The 11,404-nt window shown below is 45.8% G+C and overlaps 1 long non-coding RNA gene across 1 annotated transcript; it reads left to right on the top strand.

Moving 5' to 3' along the window:
* The first annotated feature begins 1,850 nt into the window (after positions 1–1,850).
* LOC125944896 (uncharacterized) lies at positions 1,851–10,727 on the top strand. Its single transcript, XR_007466588.1, has 3 exons — positions 1,851–1,970; positions 9,809–9,895; positions 10,504–10,727. It is a non-coding gene; the product is annotated as an uncharacterized LOC125944896 (long non-coding RNA).
* Positions 10,728–11,404: the final 677 nt, after the last annotated feature.

The following is an 11,404-nucleotide window of genomic DNA, read 5'->3' on the forward strand; positions in this document are numbered from 1 at the left end:
CATAGGTCAAGAGCGCAAAGCAACAGGCAGCGGAAACGATACACTCACTACGCAGGATTGCGAAATCTGGCGGCGCGAGCGCCGACACGGCCAGCCTTCTTGTACATTGAGTACTGCAACCACAGCTCGTCTACTGGGCCCTGTTTCACCGTCTCACCTAGACCAAATAGGCTCGCCTTGCGGCCAATAATCACGAAATCATGCCTGTCATAACATTACTGCCACGTCTCACTCCGGTGCCAACCCTACAAGCCGAGTCCCAACACACCACTACACTCTAATCTTGGTAACCTATAAGTATACCTATAAACATCAGTAACTAATAAAATAACGGTTACATCGTCAGTCCTTTTGATGTTTTCATTATTATTGCTCATGCTAAGGGTTACAATGATGAAACTGAGTGCGACAGGAGCTCTTTATTAGTTACATTGATCTGCTGCCAGCATGTAACCTCTATATTGTAACCTATAGAATTTTAAGTAACCTTTAACCGAGACCCGACGGAGACATTATATAGGAAGTGGAAGTTCGCAATTTACACAGTATAACAAAGCGCAGGATAAGTAACCTGCATGCACACGTTGTTGATCCACTTGATAAGCATGTGTACGGGTGTTCAGTCGCAAATTTTGCATGAGATCAAATTACTCATTGAGCCGGCAGAGCCACATATCGGAAGTATACGCCGCGGGAAAAGAATGTTCTGCAAGAATAATGACGATTCTTGCCGGAAGTACAATCACCGAATGAGCAAATATTATATACAATTAGCGCTTTTCACAGGCCCTACATGTGTCCTGCAGAAAGCTATCTCGTTGCCGCCGCATGCCGCTGCCGACACACGCCGCCGCAAGTGTTTTTCTTTGTTATGAGTCTCACATTCACGGATTGGAGAGCACTTTTGACGTATGTTTAGTTCATCTCGTGGCAAAATAATGCTCCTCTGGCACTTCTGCCTTCTTCATGAGGCGAGGAAAAAGAAGGATGATTATTATTATATGGGAGGAACCTGGAAGGCCCTTTTGCCGTGTTTACTCAGTGCGAATTTGCTTGGGCGCATTCATGGAGCAAGCTCAATCGCAGACTGATGTAGCAACGTTTTCCTCATATTACAACCATATAGAGCAATGCGTCGTTGCCTAGAAAGCGCCCAAAGAATTTAGTGAGTGTTGCCCCAACGGAATGTATCTTAATTGAGCATTTTTAGCAAACCATCTCTGCTGCCGAGGTGCGAAATTGGATGCAAACAAAATGCAATCATTAAAAGGCTTGGCACGTTTCTCCCATTATTGATTGTGCACTCAGCACCGGTACGAGTAAATGTCTGCAACACGCCACATTTCGCTATATTGTACAGCAGCAACACGGTTGGTCCAACGGGCCAATGCATGTCAGCGCAGCAAACCCAGCACGGAAAAGCCGCATACAGCCACTCCACTACCGCGGAGCCGTGTAGACTGATGAAAGATACAGTTGTCTGAAGTTCTACCACCATGATGGCAATAAAGAATGATTGTGTTCAATGCGGCAACATTGTTTCCAAGAGCGCACTATGTCCATAAATTTGTGTTTTTGCTTTACCCTGAACGAACCCGTTTTTGTTTCAATATGTGCAGCCGGATCTGAATGTCCGAATCGTGCTTCAGTTACTGTACTTCACTGCAGAAGCAGCGGCCATGTTCTTATGCCATCTCTCCGCGTTTCCTTATATAGTTCCAGCATTGCATGACGGGACGTAGATGCAAACATGACGTTGTGAGCTGTGCATGTGTGTTTCGTTGCTGTTTTCGCGCCAATTTTGTGGGGGACAATGGCAGAGACGAACCGGGACTTATTTGGGATAGCGCGCGGTCGCTGCAAGGAGTCATTTTGTGACTGTGAGCGCTACAGTGTTCTGAGGTCGGCGAACATTCGCTGTGACTACTGTGATCACTGCCCCGGATCGCATGGAAAATTAGACGAGCTTGGTAAGTGTTCTTGCATTGTGCTGGTTTGTCTGTATTCGGCATATAACTAGGCTGCAGCTTTTCTTTCATTAGAGGGGAAGAACGTGAAAAAGAGAAAGCAAAGGGGTAAGCAGCGATTTGCGCGGAAACGCATCCGTGTTATGCTAAAAAAAAGTTTTAAGGCTCGTTCACGTTACCGGCACGGCAGCCCGCTGCGCGTTCGCGGGCCGCCGTTCGATGGCGGTTTTCCTCGCGAACGGCGAGATTTACTTGCCGTAGAGAGGATGTGACCATAGGATGTGACCGGGACCCATTTGTGCGGCAGCCGTACAGCGAAGTGATCAATCAGTGACCGAGGAGTGGTCGTTCTGGCAACGACGGCAGCCTATATACCGCTGCTCATCGCTCGGCGGCGCCGATATCGTCGCTAGGCCTTTTCCGGTTCACCTCAAAGCTAAAGCTGATGGCGCTTCGGAATGAATCACCGACGCTCACAAGCCGCAATATTTCATACCGTTGCTGTCGCTCTTCGCAATAATTATAGACAATGCAGAAAATACGCTAATATTAGCGGCGCCGTCGGTAGCGATGCAAGCACAGCCGCGCCCGTCGTCTCCCGTCGGTAAGCCGTGCAGTGCAGCTGAGCTGGACAGGTATCGGAGCTCTCGTTCGTGTTTAACGTTTGACAGTAGATATCGTTTTATTGCGATAGCAATTATATGGACACTCCAAAGCAGATTTCTGCCGTCGGCGTCGCCGTCGCTGTCGCCGTCGCCGTGAGGTTCCGTATGACGTCAATGGAGATGAAATAGTCGCCGCGCGCCGCCGAACGCTGTATGTGCGAGTGAAAGGGAACGAGGGACGCGCGCTTTCACGGGGAGTGAACGCACGGCGGAGAACAAACGCGCGTTCTGATCTGTGCTCTCTTAAGGGCTGCAGAAGTAGGCGTCTCTTTCCTCCTCTACAATCACCCAATATGTAGAGCAAACGTGCCTTCTTCCGACGCAAGAAAGGCCGTGTGGGAGAGGGGGAGGGAAGGGAGGCAACGTTTAGCTGCGGCACCAAGCGCCTATTTATATCAGAGGCTCTGGCAACAGTCACCAACGCCGCACGCATTTTGTGCGAACGCGGGCAAAACGCCGACGGCGTCGACAACAGTTCTGCGTGTTGCCGGTGCTGCTGCATGTCCAAGTTTATACAGCTGATTAAGCTGCTATCATTACTCCGTATAGCTCTCTTCAAATTTGCTATCGCAATTGATGCTTCACCTTTCAGGTGAAACTGCGACAACTTTTTCGTAACGTGTACAATGTATGCATCACTTTACGTAGTGGCAATTATTTTGCGGGGATTTGCGTGGAACAGAAGCTGCAGCCGATGTTTGCGTTGCCGGTGGCGGGGGCGCGCAGAGTCGCGGTCGTCGATTGGCCCGTCGGTCGGGCGGCGGCCGGGGCCCCGGCCGAATTTCCGTCTACAATTGGACACCTCTCGCGCGGCAGACGTTCTACGGCACTGGAGGCCGGTTTGCCGTTAAGGGATATTTACCGCTAACATGAACGTGCCTTTACTTGATTTTACTCTCAAGTGGCTTGCACGCGGTGTTGCCGATCGCTGCCTGTGGCGTTCGCTTTTAATGCGTGAGCATTGTTCGGCTACTTCCCCAACAAATATGTCCGTAACTTAACGCCTTTCCCATAGGAATACACAGAGCTTCATAGGAAATACATAGGATACATACAGGGTGTTTTTTTAGCTGCACCAAATTTTTAAAATTAGAAAAATATAAATATTATTGCGATAGCAATTATATGGACACTCAAAAGCAGATTTCTGCCGTCGGCGTCGCCGTCGCCGTGAGGTTCCGTATGACGTCATTTGGAGAAGAAATCGTCGCCGCGCGCCGAACGCTGCATGTGCGAGTGAAAGGGCGCGAGGGGCGCGTCTTTCACGGGGAGTGAACGCACGGCGGAGAACAAACGCGCGTTCTGCGCCGTGCTCGCTTAAGGGCTGCAGAAGTAGGCGTCTCTATTCTCCTTCACAATCACCATGTATGTAGAGCAAACGCGCCTTCTTCCAACGAGCGAGAGGCCGTGGGGGAGGGGGAGGGAAGGGAGGCGACGTTTAGCTGCGGCACGCAGTGCCTATTTATATCAGAGGCTCCGGCAACAGTCACCAACGCCGCACGCATTTTGAGCGAACGCGGGCAAAACGCCGATGGCGTCGACAACAGTTCTGCGTGTTGTTGCTACCAAAGCCGCTCACCTTACTTCGTATGACATTGCTGTGTTGCTATCGCATTCATTGCTTCGCCCTTAGGGCGAAACTGTGACATTTTGGTCACGTTATGTTTACCATTCGAGTGTACGGATTGGCGGCCTCTAGATACAGAGCAATTTCCGCACTTACGTGCGTAATTAGCGAAGTTACGATAAGTAACTTTCTAATTATGAACAATAGGTGGCTACAGCAAATGAGTAATTTGGGGCCCGTCCTCGACACTACCTATCCCAATGATCAAATTTGGAATAGCGGAGTTCATGTGGGAGCTACGCGAACAATTATTTCCCCTTGGCAGGCTCTTTGAAACCGAAACTGGCCGCGAAAAGAGCGTCTGTGTCGTCGATGTCGCCGCCCCCCAGCTTTTCGTCACGTCTCCGAAGTCAGCGCTGGTCCGGCCCCGCGAGCAGCTTGCGTTAGCTCTTTGCTGTCTGCGGCGTTCGCAGTCGACGCTACAGACTGATATGACGTTGTGCCTGCAGTATCTAAAAGCCCAAGGAGCGGGGTTGGCGCTACAGCGCAACGTGGCGCCCGACGGAATGACGAAGTAAATTTGGCGGCCCGCGGGCATTGAAGCGCCAGGCCAACGCCGCAGACAGCAAAGAGATTACGCAACCTGCTCGCGCGGCCGGACCGGCGCTGACTTCGGAGACGTGACGAAAGGCTGGGGGGCGGCGACATCGACGACACAGACGCTCTTTTCGGGGCCAGTTTCGGTTTCAAGGAGCCTGCCAAGGGGAACTAATTGTTCGCGTAGCTCTCACATGAACTCCGCTATTCCAAATTTCATCGTTGGGATAGGTAGTGTCGAGGACGGGCCCCAAAGTACTCATTTGCTGTAGCCACCTATTGTTGATAATTAGAAAGTTAATTATCGTAACTTCGCTAATTACGCACGTAAGTGCGGAAATTGCTCTGTATCTAGAGGCCGCCAATCCGTACACTCGAATGGTAAACATAACGTCACCAAGATTTATATTTTTCGAATTTAAAAAGTTTGGTGAAGCTAAAAAAACACCCTGTATAGTGGTATATAGTGAATAACGACTCATGCACACAACCTACAAAGCATGTCGGGGCTCGAACCCTCAACCTTCCAAGTACGCAGGCTGTCGAACCCTTGACCTCCGAAGCAGATAAAAACTGGTACCCCAAACCTTCCAAGCATGCAGGGTATCGAACTCTCGACCTCTGATGCATATAGTGTTCGAACCCCGACATTTTCCGTGTGGCGTATTGAACCAATGGTCAGTACTGATTAAGCAAAGCTCAAGTGATGGTCAGTTGTAGTCAAGCGATGGTCAGTAGTGCACAATGGAGATGAGCAAGTGGCACCATGCTTCCAAATGCCTTAACTCCAGTGAAGTTCCTACAGAATTCTTTTTAGTTGAGTTGTACGGATGCACGTCATTTTGCAAAATCGCAGAACGTCGCCCTTTTATTATATTGGTTTATTTGTATTGCAGTACAATAACTTTTTGCAGATGGTAGGTAAATTCATGACCGCGACATTGTATATTACCATGGGCATGCTATCGTAATCACTTGGACGCTTACAAAACATGTTAACAAAAGCTTTGTTGACAAAGTAATTGTGCTTATGAATACCTGTAAAATCCAATACCAGCGTACTAACCACACTTCTGCATTATATTCTAATTGCCTTGCATGTAGTGCTCACAGATTGAAATGCGACATTCCGAGCTTGTGGCCGCCGGTACATGCAGCGCAACCCCTGGAAGTAACACGTTGCATTGTGGTATATACCATGAGGGTGAGCGTGATTTGAGCGTAGGCTTACTGCTTCCGGTTGCCAATGAGCGGGACTGTGGTTTTCCGCAGCGCCAACGTACAGTGTAGCGGTATACCGCAATGCAAGATCTTGCTTCCACAGGCAACGCTGCATACATGAGCGGCCACGCGCTTGCAGTGTCGCATTTCAATCCGTGAGCACTGTACATGCAGCAGAACTGATAGTTGGGCGAGTTGGTACGAATTCATAGTGAAATCTTTTTGCGCACACAATTGACACGGACACAGTGAAGGGGAGACACACGAGCGCTTACTCACAACTGTTTATTTTCGGAAAGATACAAAACATATATACCACAGCTATCTGCACTGAGCATGTGCAACAAGAGTCGTCAGTGTAAACAGAAAAGATTAAAAAGGTTTCAGTGTAAAGTCGTCAGTGTAAACAGAAAAGATTAAAAAGATTACCCAGTATTCAAATATGTAAATTCTCTGTCAGAAATTGCAACCGATGCTTCACTTATGCATTTGTCAGCACACTTCATGATATGGAACGCTTCTGTTATTTCACGTGTTAGTTTGTTTTTATCTGAAAACAGAATGTCAGTGTCAGTAAATACCGGATCACAATGACATAGATTACAGTGGTTTGATAAATGTGAATGATTTTCTTTACCTAGAGAACGTTCATGTTCTTTTAGACGGGTGTTTATTCACCGACCGGTTTGTCCTATGTACATCTGGCCACAAGTCAACGGAAGCCGGTACACAACACCTATTCTGCATTTTGTGAATTTTTTATCTTCTTTAAGACCGCAGCTGCATTTCTTTACCTTATTATCAAACTTTTTTGAAATAGCTTGGCACAGTTTTGCACCTTGTTAGGTGCACTGAAAACCACTTCAACACCATACCGGCTGGCTACATTCTTTAGCCCATGGGAGAAATAATGGACGTAGGGTACAACCGCAAGGCGCTTTCTGTTTGTGCTAACCCTGTTCCTAGGATCGGTGGGTTGTACACCTTTTACTATTTTAATTACTTTTTTGGCCGCTCTGACTATAATGTGTTCCGGGAATCCCGCTGAAGCTAGCCTTGTTACCTGATTGGCAAAGCTTTCTTTTATTCGGTGGCAACAAGATTTTTCTAAAGCGCCCCGAAGGCAAGACACCGCGATTCCGCTTTTTACAATCTTCGAATGTCCTGATTTGTACTGTAATATGGGCTTTTTTGATCTAGGGCTGTATATCCAGCATGTGTGGTCGGGTAGCAATCGCAGAGACACATCTAGATACTGTAGTTCGTTTTCTTTAGCAATCTCATGGGTAAAATTAAGGCCAAGCCCGCATTCATGGAACACCTTTAGTACATTATCTACATTGCAGCCATGTTCATTCCCATCAAATATAACCAAAAAATCATCAACAAAACGGAAAATTTTTTTTGCCAAGCTTCCTAAAGCGCTGTGAATACTTTGGTCAACACGAGCTAGAAAAATGTCGCTTAGTAGTGGGGCTACCTTGGAGCCTATACATATACCAGATTTTTGCACATATATTGCTTCATTCCAACCGACAAAAGTAGAGCTAAGATAAAAGAACAGTACTTCCATAAAGCTTTCCACGGGTACTCCACAGTCATTTCTGAATTTTACTTCATCATTATCTTCGCAAATACATAGTTTGACATTTTTTAACAACTCTGTGTGGGGAATCGAGTAAAATAAATCTTGGACGTCTACGCTGAAGGCGTTACATCCCTTTGTTTTGTTTTCCCTCAAATAGCGTACAACTGCCTCAGAATTGCAGATTGCTAACGGATCTGGGATTCTTAACGAGGAAAGCTGTTTTTGGATAAACGATGCTACCTGCTGCTGCCAAGTGCTTCTTTCTGTTACAATGGCTCTGAACGGCTCTCCAGGTTTGTGCGTCTTGCATGAGAAAAACACTTCAAGATGCAGGCCTTTAGCTTTTTTGACTGAGGCACATAGACTTTCTAAACTGAGGGAACGTAGTAATTCAATAGCACGCTGTTTTTCTTTAGCAGGTTTAACATCTATTCTCTTGAAATTTTTATCCATAGCTTCACAAGCTTTTTGACCAAACATACCATCAGGTAGGACAACAAAACATCCTTCTTTATCGGCGGTAAGAACACGTAACCCTCTAGAGGCCAAGTCTCTTGCCACTAGGTTGAGCCGGTTGGGGCTCACACATGATGTTTTTGCCTTCGCGATAGCGTCTACACATTCAGAAACACACCTTGCTCGTTCCTCCTCTGGGACCAGTCGGGAGACGGCTCTCGATGCTGCCAGCTTCGCCGGTGGACACAGTACCGGTCTCCCCTTCACTGTGTCCGTGTCAATTGTGTGCGCAAAAAGATTTCACTATGAAAACTGTACATGCCCTTCTGTGTGAAGAAATAAGCAGATAAATTTAATGTTTGACAGGGTCTGTGGAACCAGCTGTAGCTGGTAATGATGTTTCTAATGTGCCAAACTCCAGCCAAGCGGTGACTATCGATACCAGTGAGTATATGAAGCCAATTTTGTCCAAAATAAATATATACTTATACACATAAAAAGCTGTTTCCTGTGTGTCTTACAGCAACTGTTATAATAGGCAACGTTCATGCTTTTTGGGCTGAGCAGTGTTTCTACAGGCTGATTTCAGTGGGTCTGGCATTTAATGAAAAAGTGAACGTGCAATACGACTCTGAGCATCGTCGACAACTTGGATTTCATAGTGCACATTAAGCAAGCATTGAATGACAATACTTAGTTGCCTAATAATGTCAATTTCATTTACATTTTATAATGTTTATTTGCGGGCCACGTTTTGTTGAGATAATTGGAGCGCAGTCCTAGTGCAAGCTAGATCCAAGGTTCAATATCGGCTGTGAAAGCTTACTGGCCGCAGCAGACATGCCATCGGCGCATTTTTTGCACTCAGTTTTGGCTTACAGGCACGCCTAACAGAACGCTTACTAGGCACCTGGCAACCAGTATAAAAGTTACAGCTGAAATTTAACCATTGGGACAGCATGTGATGGGACTATATATGTTGAAATGCTCTAAACACAGAAAAAAAGTGAGCAGTTTATTACTAGTTCCATTCTTAATTCCTGCTTAGTGTCCACAATGCTCCTGAATTTATCAGCGATGCTTGGAAATTCTTGAAAGCATCCTGAATTCTTGACAAAATTTGAGTCCCATTAAAAACACTGTATATCACCAACGTGCCGCTGCCAAGATTCTCGGGGAGCAGTCGCTCGTAGCAGAATGTGAGATAAGGTGGCACTGTCTTTCGGAATTACTGGAAACAAATATGTTAAACTTCAAAAATTCTCCCCAGGCGTTTTACAAGTAAAAATCGTTACAGAAAGTAATTGTATAGTGCACAGTGACTTCAAAGTATTAAAAAAATGCTGTAATGTCGATCAGAAGGGCTGTCGCAACGTCGTATACAGTTGCTGCTGGTATGTCGCATTTTTGGTTTCCATATGCTCACAATCTCTTACGAGTAACTGATGTTGGTATTTTCTTGCCTTACTATAGTGACCACACAAGAGACATATGATGCAAAAACAGAAAATAACAGTGATTCTTGGGAAGAACATAATGGTTAGTTCACTAGAAATTTATACCCAAATCTTTGCTCTGTGTTTGGTGTTTAATGAAGCATGAATTCTGAAATTTTCTTCAGGTCAGGTTGCTCATGGTGTGCGGGGCCACTACGAGATGGCAAATTCCTCGCTACCTGGTTGCTCAAAAGGTTTGACAGCTGTCAAATATAAACATGTATTATCACTCACTGTCAATTTTCTTTCAGACAGCACTCCTTGGACTGGGGACTGGCATGTTCGCGGCACAGATGCTACTGAAGCTTCTGAACCACAAGATTCTGGAGGAAACTGTGGTATGGATATGGAAATATCTTGACTAATTCTTACTGTGTGAATGCAATGGCAGATGGGTTAAACTGAAAATAACTTAAACATATTTTTCTGATGATATATATCTTTTAGAAATGCCTGACTGTTTAAGTTAGTTCAATTTTTGTTTGTTAGAACTCCTGCTTTGGCTCACCTCAAAGTTTCTGATTGCTGTTCAACAAGTGAGCAATATGCTTGTTTGTTGTACAGTTTGTTGCTGTTTACTGTGTCCTAGTGCTGTGCTGTTGTTGGACATATGCACCACTTTCCAGTCTTGATGTATGTTATATGACTCCATATAAAAGGGAGCGGGGTAGTGTGCTCTTAGTGGACAGGTATAAATTTTGAAGAAAGCATGAGGGTTAGCCTACCTCAACAACCTAATGGTTTGATGCGCCAAGTATACTTGATGCATCAAATTTGCTGACGTTTAATTAAATGTAGCTGTACCTGGCTCTTTAGTTATATTTGTTTTTCTTAATCAGTAAACTGGCGCTTTATCCATATTTTTAACATGTACGTATTGTTACATATTGTTCAAGTAGTCTGAAACCAGCATATGCATTTAAATAAGCTACTTTGTTGTTTACAGCAAATGCAGACTTATGTACCACAGCTCCTGGTGAAACAGTTGAGAGCAGCAGCTTACAACGCGCCAATGACTTGTCCCTTCTGCCTACAAGAAGCACAAATGATCTGTCACTGCTGCCTAATACAAGCACCAGGGACCTGTCCTTGCTGCCATCGAGAAGCGCCAATGACCTGTCCTTGCCACCTACAAGAAGCACCAATGATCTGCCACTGCTACCTACGAAAAGCCAGGTTAGGAAGCATGTCTGCAGTGCGTGCCAATTCCCCACAAGATACCTCTATGGCTTTCTACGTCACACGAAATATGTACACATGAACAAAGTCACACTAAAAGGTACCATATGTCACATGCGGTATGCCCACGTGAAACACTACAAGGATCACATAGAAAAATCTTGCTCATCATCTGCTGTTGATAACAGATTAATACCTGTAAATACGCTTGACATGGAAATGTCTAGTACTCAGGCTAGTAGCCAGCCATTGTGTGCCTCATACGTGATGGATGCGAAAACTAGTTCAGTTAATCAATCGACCGTTGAGGCTAAGACAAACATTAGTACTGCAGAGACACAGGCCTCAAGCCCTCAATTGATTGCCAAACTGTCATGCTTGGCTCGGCAACTGGAGTCACAACATCGCTGTACGAAAGTAGCTGTAGACGCAGTAGTACATGGAGTTGCAAATATCTTGGCAGCTGCCGGCGTTGCGCTTGATGTTTCAGCTCTTCATAATTCCAGTGCAAGGAAGGCACTTTATTGTTCCGAAGGAATATATGTGGCTCCAGTAGAGGTAACTCTTGATTGTGGGAGTAAAGGCTATATTATTCCTCTTAAAAGCCTGCTTGAAAATCTGCTGCACCACCCCTATTTTCTCCATTGCTTCAAGTCCAAATTGGACAA

This window comes from Dermacentor silvarum, chromosome 4 (assembly GCF_013339745.2).
Source record: "Dermacentor silvarum isolate Dsil-2018 chromosome 4, BIME_Dsil_1.4, whole genome shotgun sequence".
In the NCBI taxonomy this organism is placed as follows: domain Eukaryota; kingdom Metazoa; phylum Arthropoda; class Arachnida; order Ixodida; family Ixodidae; genus Dermacentor; species Dermacentor silvarum.